Source organism: Mauremys mutica, chromosome 1, assembly GCF_020497125.1.
Source record: "Mauremys mutica isolate MM-2020 ecotype Southern chromosome 1, ASM2049712v1, whole genome shotgun sequence".
Classification (NCBI taxonomy): Eukaryota; Metazoa; Chordata; order Testudines; family Geoemydidae; genus Mauremys; species Mauremys mutica.
Window position 1 is genome coordinate 326351542 of NC_059072.1, and position 11761 is coordinate 326363302.

The following is an 11761-nucleotide window of genomic DNA, read 5'->3' on the forward strand; positions in this document are numbered from 1 at the left end:
CCCCTCACCCACCCCCAGAAGTAAAAGGGAAAAAAATCCTCTCGACTCTTTTAAATGTCACCCTATGTTTACTGAATGCTGCTGATAGACGCGATGCTGCAGCAGTCAACGGCACCATCCTCACCCCCCCTCATGGGTGGCTGATGGTACAATATGGCTGATATCCATCGTCATCATCAGCCTTGTGGCAGATGGTGCAGTACAAAAGGACTGGTATCCGTCCTCATCATCAGCCCGTGAGTGCTCCTGGCTGGCCTCCGGTGAGGTCGGCTGGGGGCACCTGGGTAAAAAACTCCTGATCATTCCCAGTAGATGGTACAGAACGGCTGGTAACCATCTTCATCATAGCAACAGGGGGCTGAGCTCCATCAGCCCCCACCCTTCATGTGTAAAGAAAAGATTCTGTTCTGCCTGGACTATCATAGCAGCGGGATGCTGGGCTCCTCTCCCCCACACTGCTTAATGTCCTGTCTGGACTATCATAGCAGCTGGAGGCTGCCTTCCCCTCATTTTATCTCACTAACAAGTCACTGTTTCTTATTCCTGCATTCTTTATTACTTCATCACACAAATGGGGGACACTGCAATGGTAGCCCAGGAAGGCTGGGCGAGGAGGGAATCAACAGGTGAGGTTGTTGCAGGGGCACCCCCTGTGAATGGCATACAGCTCATCATTTCTGCGGGATCTGACACGGAGCGGCTGTGCTCTCTGGTTCTCTGATACACTGGTTCTCTAGTACACTTGCCCCATATTCTAGGCAGGACTGATTCTATTTTTAGATACCATAAAGGAGGGATTGACTTGGGGAGTCATTCCCATTTTTGTCTTTTGCGCCCCCGGCCGATCTCAGCCAGGGGCACTTATGACAGCAGCAGATGGTACAGCACAAAAGGACTGGTAACCGTCATCTCATTGCCAATTTACAATGGCATGGTAGATGGTACAGAACGGCTGATAACCATCTCTGCTATCATGCAAAAGCAAATGAATGCTGCTGTGTAGCGCTGCTGAATCGCCTCTGTCAGCGGCATCTAGTACACATACGGTGACAGTGAAAAGAGGCAAAACAGGCTTCATGGTTGCCATGCTATGGCATCTGCCAGGGCAATCCAGGGAAAAAGGGCGCAAAATGATTGTCTGCCGTTGCTTTCCCGGAGGAAGGAATGACTGACGACATTTACCCAGAACCACCCGCGACAATGATTATTGCCCCATCAGGCACTGGGATCTCAACCCAGAATTCCAAGGGGCGGGGGAGACTGCGGGAACTATGGGATAGCTACGGAATAGCTACCCACAGTGCAACGCTCCAGAAATTGATGCTAGCCTCGGACCGTGGACGCACACCATCGATTTAATGTGCTTAGTGTGGCCGCGTGCACTCGATTTTATACAATGTTTTACTAAACCGGTTTATGTAAAATCGGAATAATCCCGTAGTGTAGACGTACCCTGAATTACATGGACAGTCTGTATACTTTCTCCACATGAAGTGTCTGTAATTAACTTTCCTTGTGACAATATTGGGCGACCAGCCAATATCTACAACTGAATAGAGTATAACTGACATGCTTAACAGAATGTTTTTATTCAAACTGTTCCGTCAGAAGAAAAATTAACATGGTTATGTGAGAGAGCAGTCTCATTATTTAAACAATTTAAAAGAGCTGGATACCCTACATCAGTGGTTCTCAAAACCGGTCCGCCGCTTGTTCAGGGAAAGCCCCTGGCGGGCCAAGCCGGTTTATTTACCTGCCGCGTCCGCAGGTTCGGCCGATCACGGCTCCCACTGGCCACGGTTCGCCGCCTCAGGCCAATGGGGGTGAACCATTGGCTTGGAGCGGCGAACCGTGGCCAGTGGGAGCCGTGATCGGCGGAACCTGCAAACACGGCAGGTAAATAAACTGGCTCGGCCCGCCTGGGGCTTTCCCTGAACAAGCAGCGGACCGGTTTTGAGAACCATTGCCCTATATAACATCCATTATACTATATTAGGGCTACCAGGCTCATCTGTGCTGGAGAACTATCCCTTAAAAAAGCCAGAAATGAATGTGACAGAAAATATTAGGGCTTGTCTACACAGCAAGCTACTGCACGACATGCCAGGATGTAACTCTACAGCACACCAGTATGCCATGCAATAACTTCTATGTGGATGCTGCTGCAGCATGCGGAAAGTTCCAGAGTCTTTTGGTTCTAATGTGGCCACCTGCTTACTAGGTGATGTGTCTTGCCAGATGAACATGACACCAGTGCTCCAGGGTTTCTGGTGGAGATTAAAGTATTGGTTTGCCCTTATAACGTCCTAAAAGGCTTTGGTCCTGCCTCTTTGAGACACCACCTTTCTGCCCAAGTCATACTGTCACAGTTGTCAGCTTGGACTGGAGTTTCCTCAGAGACAGCTTCCAGCAATGGATTCTCCATGAGGGGCTTCCAACTTTGAAATGTACTCCCTCTCTTGGAGTGAAATAGCCAGAGCGTGCAGCAAAATTCATCTCTTTACTCAGACTTTTGGGGAGAGAGAGAAGCCCAATAAAGTTGGAAATTTGGGAGTGTGGCAAGGTCCTGTCAGGATGTCTAAATTTGATTGTTTTCTCTGGTTCATTATTTTTGGGAAGGTGCTGGGACTTGTTAATGTAACTTTAAAAGTATGGCAGGCACCTAGATCTGGTAGTAAGTGGGTTTCTCTTCACCTCCCTCCCTGCCCCCCACCACTTAGTTCTAAATCAAAATAAAGAAATAAGTGTATTTTTAAAAGGCTCAATATATTTGACAATGTATCTAGCCATCATTTAGCTACAGATTTTGTTTGGATTTACTATAGCCATAGAAGTCCTCCAAGAAGTCCTCAAGGAAAGTAAGTCAGGATCAGACTTGACATTCCTGATATTTCTAAGATAAAGACTTGTATTCCTTTATTTTTTAAAATAATCTAGTACATCATAAAAAAAACCCACCACCAACTTTAAAATTGTCAGATTCTTTTAGGGTTGAATTTTCTTATGATTAGTCCGTCTCAGCCTAATGAGAATTTTTATTTTAAAAAAATGGACAAGCAGATTGAGTTCTAGGACTGTGAACACAGTATGTTTCTCCTTAAGAATAATATTTCACACTCTTTTGCTCTAAACTCAAATGTCTTACTTTTAAAAGTTAAAACTTGTCATGCAGTTAAATCTTCTGACAATGACAAATGCATGTGACATGTCTGAATTTGCAGTTCAGAAACTGCAAAGTTATTAACATTCAGATATATTAACTCTCTTAGCAACATAAAATTTTAATATCTATCATTAAATGCAAGATTACTTTCCACATAACAGCTCTAATTCAGGTTGATGTATCAATCCTTACTTACAGTGTTCAGTGGAAACTTTTTGGTTTAAAGATCAGAATGAAAATTGTTTCTTTTACTATCCCGGAGAAATGAAAAATGTTTGCACCTTGCTGAGTTCACCTATATGCAGGTAAACAATTTAACAGCCTGTGCAAGTACTAAGTGAACAGGAAGAAGGATAAATAGATGAAGTTAAACTACTTGTAGCACCAGTGGCATATACAAGGTTTCTTCTTGCTCTAGAGACCAGGGAAACACAATGTGCCCAATCTGTTTCATGTTGGTATCTGGAATTTAATGAGATAGTCCAGCCACTGACCAAATAACAGTTTGGAGAAGGAACATATTCTATTAAGTTTGCAATATCTTCCAGAAGTTGTATCAGGATATGCTGGCCCTTTAAGATGGGTCAAGATCCAAAAGCTGAGAAGGGGCGACGGGGGATGGATTGCTTGATGATTATCTGTTCTGTTCATTCCTTCTGAAGCACCTGGCATTGCCCACTGTTGGAAGACAGGATACTGGGCTAGATGAACCTTTGGTATGAACCCAGTATGGCCATTCTTATGTTAAAAATTGTCGTCACTATGTCAGCCCACAACACAGGCATTCTGGGAGCTGTATTTTCTAGGGCACGTGAGCTCTAAACCTCTACAGCAGGGATCAGCAACCTTTGGCATGTGGCTTGTCAGGGAAATCCGCTGGTGGGCCGGGACGGTTTGTTTACCTGCAAGGTCCGTGGGGTTGGCCGATCGCAGCTCCCACTGGCTGCGGTTCACTGTTCCAGGCCAATGGGGGCTGCAGGAAGCAGTGGCCAGCACATCCCTTGGCCCATGCTGCTTTCCGCAGCTCCCATTGGCTTGGAATGGCGAACCATGGCCAGTGGGAGCTGCGATCAGCCGACCCTGCAGATGCTGCAGGTAAACAAACCAACCCGGCCCACCAGCGGATTTCCCTGGTGGGCCACGTGCCAAAGGCTGCCGATCCCTGCTCTACAGCAAAGAATTCCGGGAAGTAGCTCTCTTATTTCACAAGGTGGGAGTTGTGGAAATAGTAGGTGTGCTAGGTAAGGACTGTGGAAAGATCAACATAGATACCTGGCCAGAGAAGGGAAAGTGTAGAATCTGATACTGTTTGTGAAGGGATCCTGGAGAGAGTGAAGAACCTTGGGATCAAATAGAAAGGGCAGCATTGGCCAAGAAGATATACAGGGTTTGGGAATTGGTACTTATTTGGTGGCACTTTGGGAGGATGCTTCCCTCCACAACCCAATACTGAGAATTTTAAAGTGTTTTTGTTTGCTTTGGGCACCCTTGTGAAAGAGCCAATGGCTCAGTATTCCAGGAAGTGCTTGTTTAAAATGTTTTTTTATTTTGCATTTTTGTTACTCTAGAAAGGGTGGACTTCTCTTTAAGAATCAATTATTCTTAGTTAATGAAAGCGATTGAGGATTGGGGTGAGGAGGTCTGAGAGACTGCCTCACTTTGCTTGATTCTCCCACAGTATTCTGTTCATATGCTACTTTTAATATGCAACTTATAAACACAGAAAACAAATGCCAATTCTTTGAAACCATATAATGCAGCCAGAATGGCTGGTGCAAATCCTGGGTTTCTCACTCCAGATCTATAGTAAAAGCAATGTATTTATATGAAATACTTAGAATGATTGTAGACAGGAAGCATCTTAAGCATGACTAGTCAATAAAATTTTCAAAGGCTAAACATCTTCCATTATTCTTTTACAAATGACACTGAAAACCCTTATTGTACCTTGAACCTTATATATGGGTACAGAACTGAGTGTCTGTATAATTGTCTACTTTCTCCTAATGATGGGCAATGGCAAGGTGTCCATATGCTGCTTTTCCTAGCTCTATCAGCAACTTTAGTTACCAATGCCTATAAGTTACTGTTCACTTGCAAGATCTTCAAGTTTCAGGGGGATCCAAGAGGGTAGTGCTGGGCACCTGGTTAGGTAACAATACCTTTTGACAGTTTGCTTATGTTCTGTCTTGTCTATCTGGACTGTAAACTGTCTGGGATAGGGACTATGTTTTATGTGTTTGTATAATGTGTATACAAACCCTGATCCTGACTGGGGTCTTTAAGTGCTACCACAATACAAGTATTAAGATATAGCAAGTGAATATTCAACAACGAAAATCAAGTTATCTCAGAGTGCCTTCAACACTATTCCACAAAACAGTATTTAAAATAATCTATGAGCCATTTGCTTTATCTAAGGCCCCAAACCTGCAACTGGCTCTGTGTACATTGACTCCTGTGCCCATATGGCACAGTAATCAAATATTTTAAAACTGGTGGCACAGCTCTTCGTTAAAGGACCCACACCTTTAGAATTTGGTCCTTTGGTAAGTCCACCAGCACCTGGATGTATTAATGTTTAGGGCCCAGTGCAAGGTCTGTTTATTTTCATCACAATTTGATTAACACAAGGGTTGGCAACCTTTCATAAGTGGTGTGCCAAGTCATAGATTCATAGACTCTAGGACTGGAAGGGACCTCGAGAGGGTCCAGTCCCCTGCCCTCATGGCAGGACCAAATACTGTCTAGACCATCCCTGATAGACATTTATCTAGCCTACTCTTAAATATCTCCAGAGATGGAGATTCCACAACCTCCCTAGGCAATTTATTCAAGTGTTTAACTACCCTGACAGTTAGGAACTTTTTCCTAATGTCCAACCTAAATCTCCCTTGCTGCAGTTTAAGCCCATTGCTTCTTGTTCTATCATTAGAGGCTAAGGTGAACAAGTTTTCTCCCTCCTCCTGATGACACCCTTTTAGATACCTGAAAATTGCTATCATGTCCCCTCTCAGTCTTCTCTTTTCCAAACTAAACAAACCCAATTCTTTCAGCCTTCCTTCGTAGGTCATGTTCTCAAGACCTTTACTCATTCTTGTTGCTCTTCTCTGGACCCTCTCCAATTTCTCCACATCTTTCTTGAAATGTGGTGCCCAGAACTGGACACAATACTCCAGTTGAGGCCTAACCAGCGCAGAGTAGAGCGGAAGAATGACTTCTCGTGTCTTGCTCACAACACACCTGTTAATGCATCCCAGAATCTAATTTAAGATTCTGTGTGCCAGTAATACATTTTAACGTTTTCAGAAGGTCTCTTTCTATAGGTCTATAATATATAACTAAACTATTGTTGTAAATAAAGTTTTTAAAATGTTTAAGAAGCTTCATTTAAAATTAAATTAAAATGCAGAGCCCCACAGACCAGTGGCCAGGTGTGAGTGCCACTGAAAATCAGCTCGCATGCCGCTTTCGACATGCTTGCCATAGGTTGCCTACCCCTGGATTAACAAAAGAACTACAATACCAGAGCAGAGCAGTAATAGTTCTAATCCAGTACTGCGTCTCCAACAGTGGGCAGTCAGTACCAGATGTTTCAAAGAAAGAGGCAAAAATCCTCATAACGGACAGCGATGGAACAAACTGACTATAAGGGAAGCTCCTTCCTACCTCCAGGCAGTCAGTGGCTGACATATTTGTTTTATCCTATAATGTAACTGTGGGAGTCTCCATTAACTTGCATGTAAAACCAGAAGCAATTCAGAGACTATCACAGAGACCCTGTACTTAAGCCTTTCACCTAGTAATTTAAATATAACTTTCAGGACCTCCAGGTAGTCTTTATTTTGCAGTTGTCTTAATAACAGATGGAAACACTTAGCTAGCTGCCCTGGCAATAGGCACTCTGGAAATAAATAAGTCTAGGAATGTCTCTAGAACAGGGGTTCCAAAACTTGGTTCATGGCTTGTTCCGGGTAAGCCCCTGGCGGGTCGCAAGACACTTTGTTTACCTGAGCATCTGCAGGTACAGCTGCTTGCAGCTCCCAGTGGCCATGGTTTGCCACACTTAGGTAAACAAAAAGCGTCACACGGCTGCCAGGGGCTTACTCTGAATAAGCCGAGAACCAAGTTTGGGAACCCATGCTCTAGAACTATTCATTTTCTTTAATGATATCCATCCAATAACTCATCCTAGCCATGTCCCAAATGTGGCACAGAAAAGTGAGAGAGACAGCATAAGAGTTTCAAAAAGGGGAGAACAAGTTCAATAACGTTGCAAATCACAGCATTAAATATCCTATATTTACTACCATTTCTCTGAGTAACCATTATCCCTCTCCTGTTCCTGCTAGTACATATCAAAGAATTTTTTAATGGCTAAAATATACTTAAAGAGATATGAATAATAGGAACTCTATAATCTAGAAGACAAAGGCCTAATGAGATCCAATGGTCTAGCCATTGGAATAACTATCACTAGAAGTCTTCAAATAAAGATTGGATATGCTTCTAAAAAGATGAAATTCTAGCTCAACAAGAAGTTATTGGCCTGATGGAAGAATTACTGGGTGAAGTTCTATGATCTATGTAATGCAGGAAGTTAAACTAGAACCCAAACCCCTTTTGGCTTAAATCTATGAATTCCTGGGCTGTTTACAGGCAAGCTATGTTGGCTAAAAAAAGATCTTACCCAAACCAAACTTGTAGTCTGATTTTTTTATTTTTATTTTTAAATTCATTTTCATTGCCTTTGCATTGCTTGTCTTCATTTCATTGTTGGGGATATTTTCAACTGGGAGCAGAGACTACCAGAAATCTCACCAAAAAAAGCTTAGTCTCATGAGATTTCCAACTCAAGTTTATGTAACTGAGAGTGTTACAGTCTGAACAAACAAAACATTTTGGGTGCACATCAGAACCAAACTGAACCTCTAACACTTTCAAGGTTAACCAGTATCAAAAATCTAGTTCTCCTTGAGCAGCAAAAAGAGTCTCTGGAATATCATTGCTTGATATTTTTAAAGCACTGATCCATCCAGTAAAGTTAGTAATTAAATCATTCCAACAGATTAATACTCAGTCCAACATTCTGAGACTCCATCTGTGCACAAACACCAGTCTCCACAAACAGATGAGCAAAGTCCTGGATAATACCCATGCTCAATCAGTTTTTTGAAAATTACATACCTAAAATACCATCTGATTCTCCAACTTTTACACCCTAAGAAAACTCCATCTGATTTTTTTTTTTTAAATCAAGATGTGTGGTATTTTTCTAAACTCACAAGCAATCTGAATACAGGAGACTGATAGTATACTGGGATAATGCATGCCAAATTATGAAACTTCCATGTGACCGATGTCCTTTAAGCCTAATTTAAGAAGTGCTTCCGCTACCCTACATAACTAAAGCAGCTGTAAAGTTACTGAATGTTGACATAGCAAGCTGGTAATAAAATAGCATTGCTTTCAATATCCATTCACTACTATCCACTTCAAGGAAGACTTCACCAAGTACATCTAGAGAAATGTGCTCTTGCATTGCAGCTACATATACTAAATACAGTAAGTATTAACTAATGTTCCAGTAAACTGAATGGACCCTGGTTGAGAACCACTGATATAGACAATCCCTGCCAGTAAGTGTTTAACAGATATATTGGAAAGGGAGCAACATGTTACCTTGAAAACCCAGAGGTACATGAATGGCTTAGTTTCTTTCTAGATCAGAAGGCGATGTTAAACTTCTAAACACTCGTCTTCAGAATATACAGTCAAAGTTGACATTAGTGACCTTCGCTGGTAACTAAATGTGAGGCACTACTCAGAGTTGTGGTTTTTTTCCCCCGCTCAAACTAACAATCAGGAGTGATCTTGAACAAAATATTCTTGGACTGTACCAAAATTATTTGTATAGAAGTGCTCAAAGGTCCCAAATAGGAGTTGAGCTCCATTGTGCTAGGTGCTGTACAAACACAGCATAAAACAGGCCCCTATCCCAAAGAGTTCACAATCTAGAACCTAAATCCTACAAACATTGTTGCATATGCATAAAATTTCTCACAGGTGTTTGCAAAATTAAGTCTAACTCAAGACAACAGAAGGTACAAACAATTTTCTAAAAAAACCCCAAAAACCCCACACTTGAGTCTGAAAAATTTTCAGCAAGTGTTACAAATAACACCTATAACTGGCCAAAAAAAATTATATTTGTTTAGTGTACGTAATAGCATTTTTGGTATGGTTGATTTCCTTGTTTTCTCTATTTGTGACATTTTCACCTAGCAATGTGGGAATGAATTATTTTGTCTGTTAAATACCGAGAAGTGTATTCAAAACCATAATAACCAGCAAAGGGGGAACTCTAGGGCAAGTTTTGCACATGAAACTACTTTTAAACTCCTTAAATTGGCTATATATTAAGTTAAACATGCCCCTTAATATAACTGTTTCTATGACCGCTGAACACAGAGGTACAGAAACAGTTTTAAAGAATTATCTGAATAGTAAAGATTAATTATTGGCTACACAAAGTCAACTGCTCTTGACTTTAAATAAATATTTCCACTATGGTACACCTAAGAAAGTGAAGCAGTTTAAACTGAGTACCTGAAAGGAACTGATCAAACACCATTATGCATGCGAGTCAAAAGGCTTCTTCCCATGTTACAAGAGGTTAGGGTGACCAGATGTCCTGATTTTATAGGGACAGTCCCGATTTGGGGGTCTGTTTCTTATATAGGCTCCTATTACCCCCCACCCCCTGTCCCGATTTTCACACTTGTGATCTAACACCTCTTGCAGGGTGACCAGACAGCAAGCAAGGAAAAGGAAAATGGAAGTTTTATGGTATCAGAGTCTTTCCAATCCTAAAATGCAATCCTTTCCTAAAGAACACGGCACAGCTCTGGCCAGCCCTTGGATTACACATGCTATCTTCATAAATATGGACAAGAGTAGAGATAACTAACAAAAGCTAGGATTAAAGTTAAACTATGTTATTTTGGGAGGAGGAAGAGACTGGATTTGGGATGTCTCTGGAGAAGACTTTGAGGAGGCTTGTTTTTGGAGTGGTGTTGTAGCCCTGTGGGTCCCAGGATACTAGAGAGACAAGGTAGGTGAGGGAATATATTTTACTGGACCAGCTTCTGAAGAGCTCTGTGTAACTCGAAAGCGTGTCTCTTTCACCAACAGAAGCTGGTCCAATAAAAGACATTACTTCCTCCGCCTTGTCTTTGGAGTGGCTGGCTGGACTGAAAGAGGCATTTGGTGGACTGAGGCAAGAGGGTGTGCTGGGGAAAGGGACTAATTGGAGCGGGCGCTTGGCGGGATGTGGGGATGGGAGGCTGCCTGGTGAGCCGGGGAGAGCGGATGGAGGAGGGACCGGGCTGCTCGGGCAGGAGGGGGGCGGCTCGGTGTCAGCGGGGCTCGGCAGGTACCGGGTCTCTTACCTCGCATGAAACCACGGAGCGTCCGCCTCGCCTCACAGCGGCAGCCGCCCGGCATTCAGCGCGGCCGCTCGGCGCGCCGCTAGCCCGGTGATCTCACCAACGCGACCCCGAGGAGCCACCAGCAGCCAAGGCCTGGAAACAAAGCGGGCAGCAGCCCCGGGGCCACCTTTAGCCACACGCCCACCCGGCCCGGGCCCGCTGCCTCCGTCTCCAGACCCCGCAGCGCGGAGCGGAAACTCTCCGGCCGCCGCCATGGCCACAGGACACGCCGGGGAGGCGCCCACGGCGCGCCACAGTTACCACGGCCCAGCTCCCTGGCCCCGGTCCTGGCCGCACCCCCCAGCTGCCCCCGTCCCCCTTGTGCCCCCCGAACTCCTTGGCCTAGCTACACCCCCAGCTTCACCTGCCCCGGACACCCCCCTCCCCAGCTCTCTGCCCCGGATACCGCCCCCCCACCGGCCCGGCCACGCCCCCCAGTTCCTCCTAGACCCCCCCCCCCAGCTCCTGCCCGGCCGGGCTACAACCCCAACTCTTGCTCCACCCCAGCGCCCTGCCCCGCCCACGCCCCCTAGTTCCTCCTAACTCCCCCTGCCCTTGCTGTGCCCCAGTCTCCGCGGCCCCGGCTCCACCCCGGCGCCCTGCCCCGGCTCCCACCCCAGCGCCCTGCCCCGCCCACGCCCCCCTCCCGCCAGCTCCCTGACCCCCGGGTCCCTGTCCGGGCTACACGCTCCCACCCCGGCCTGCTCCGTTACCCGGGTCTCTGCCCCGGGAGCGATCGGGATCCCTCCCGCTCCGTCCCACCGCTGCCCAACGGAACGAATCTGTTGCTCCACAACCTGCCCGCAGGCTCCTTGCAGCAGCATGTCCCGAGCCGCCGCCTCGGGGCCCCTTGGCTCGGCTCACTGCGATGCTGGCAGGGGGAGCCGACTTCACGTAACCCTGGGGCGAGACGCCTGCTTCTCCCCTAGCATCGCTGGGGCTGCTGCATTTCACTTCCTCCTCCCCTGTTCATGGCAGGAGCTGCTTGGGAGACAGACGCGCTGAAAGGGGACGCCTGTGCTTAGTGCTCCTCTCCTCTGGCAGCACCAAGCAAGCCGCCGCCTCCTCCTGCTGGAGGGAGGCTGGGTTGGAAACCAGCACCTGCTGC

General features: G+C 45.4%; 1 protein-coding gene across 1 annotated transcript in view; it reads right to left on the reverse strand.

Annotated features, from left to right (window-relative positions):
• ZC3H12C (zinc finger CCCH-type containing 12C) overlaps positions 1–11467 on the reverse strand; it is a 69660-nt gene extending 58193 nt beyond the window's left edge. The window contains exons 1-2 of the mRNA XM_045018221.1: positions 11367–11467; positions 10615–10746 (exon numbers count right to left, since the gene is read on the reverse strand). The gene's annotated coding sequence lies outside the window, so the exon portion shown is untranslated. The remainder of the gene's footprint in view (positions 1–10614; positions 10747–11366) is intronic.
• Positions 11468–11761: the final 294 nt, after the last annotated feature.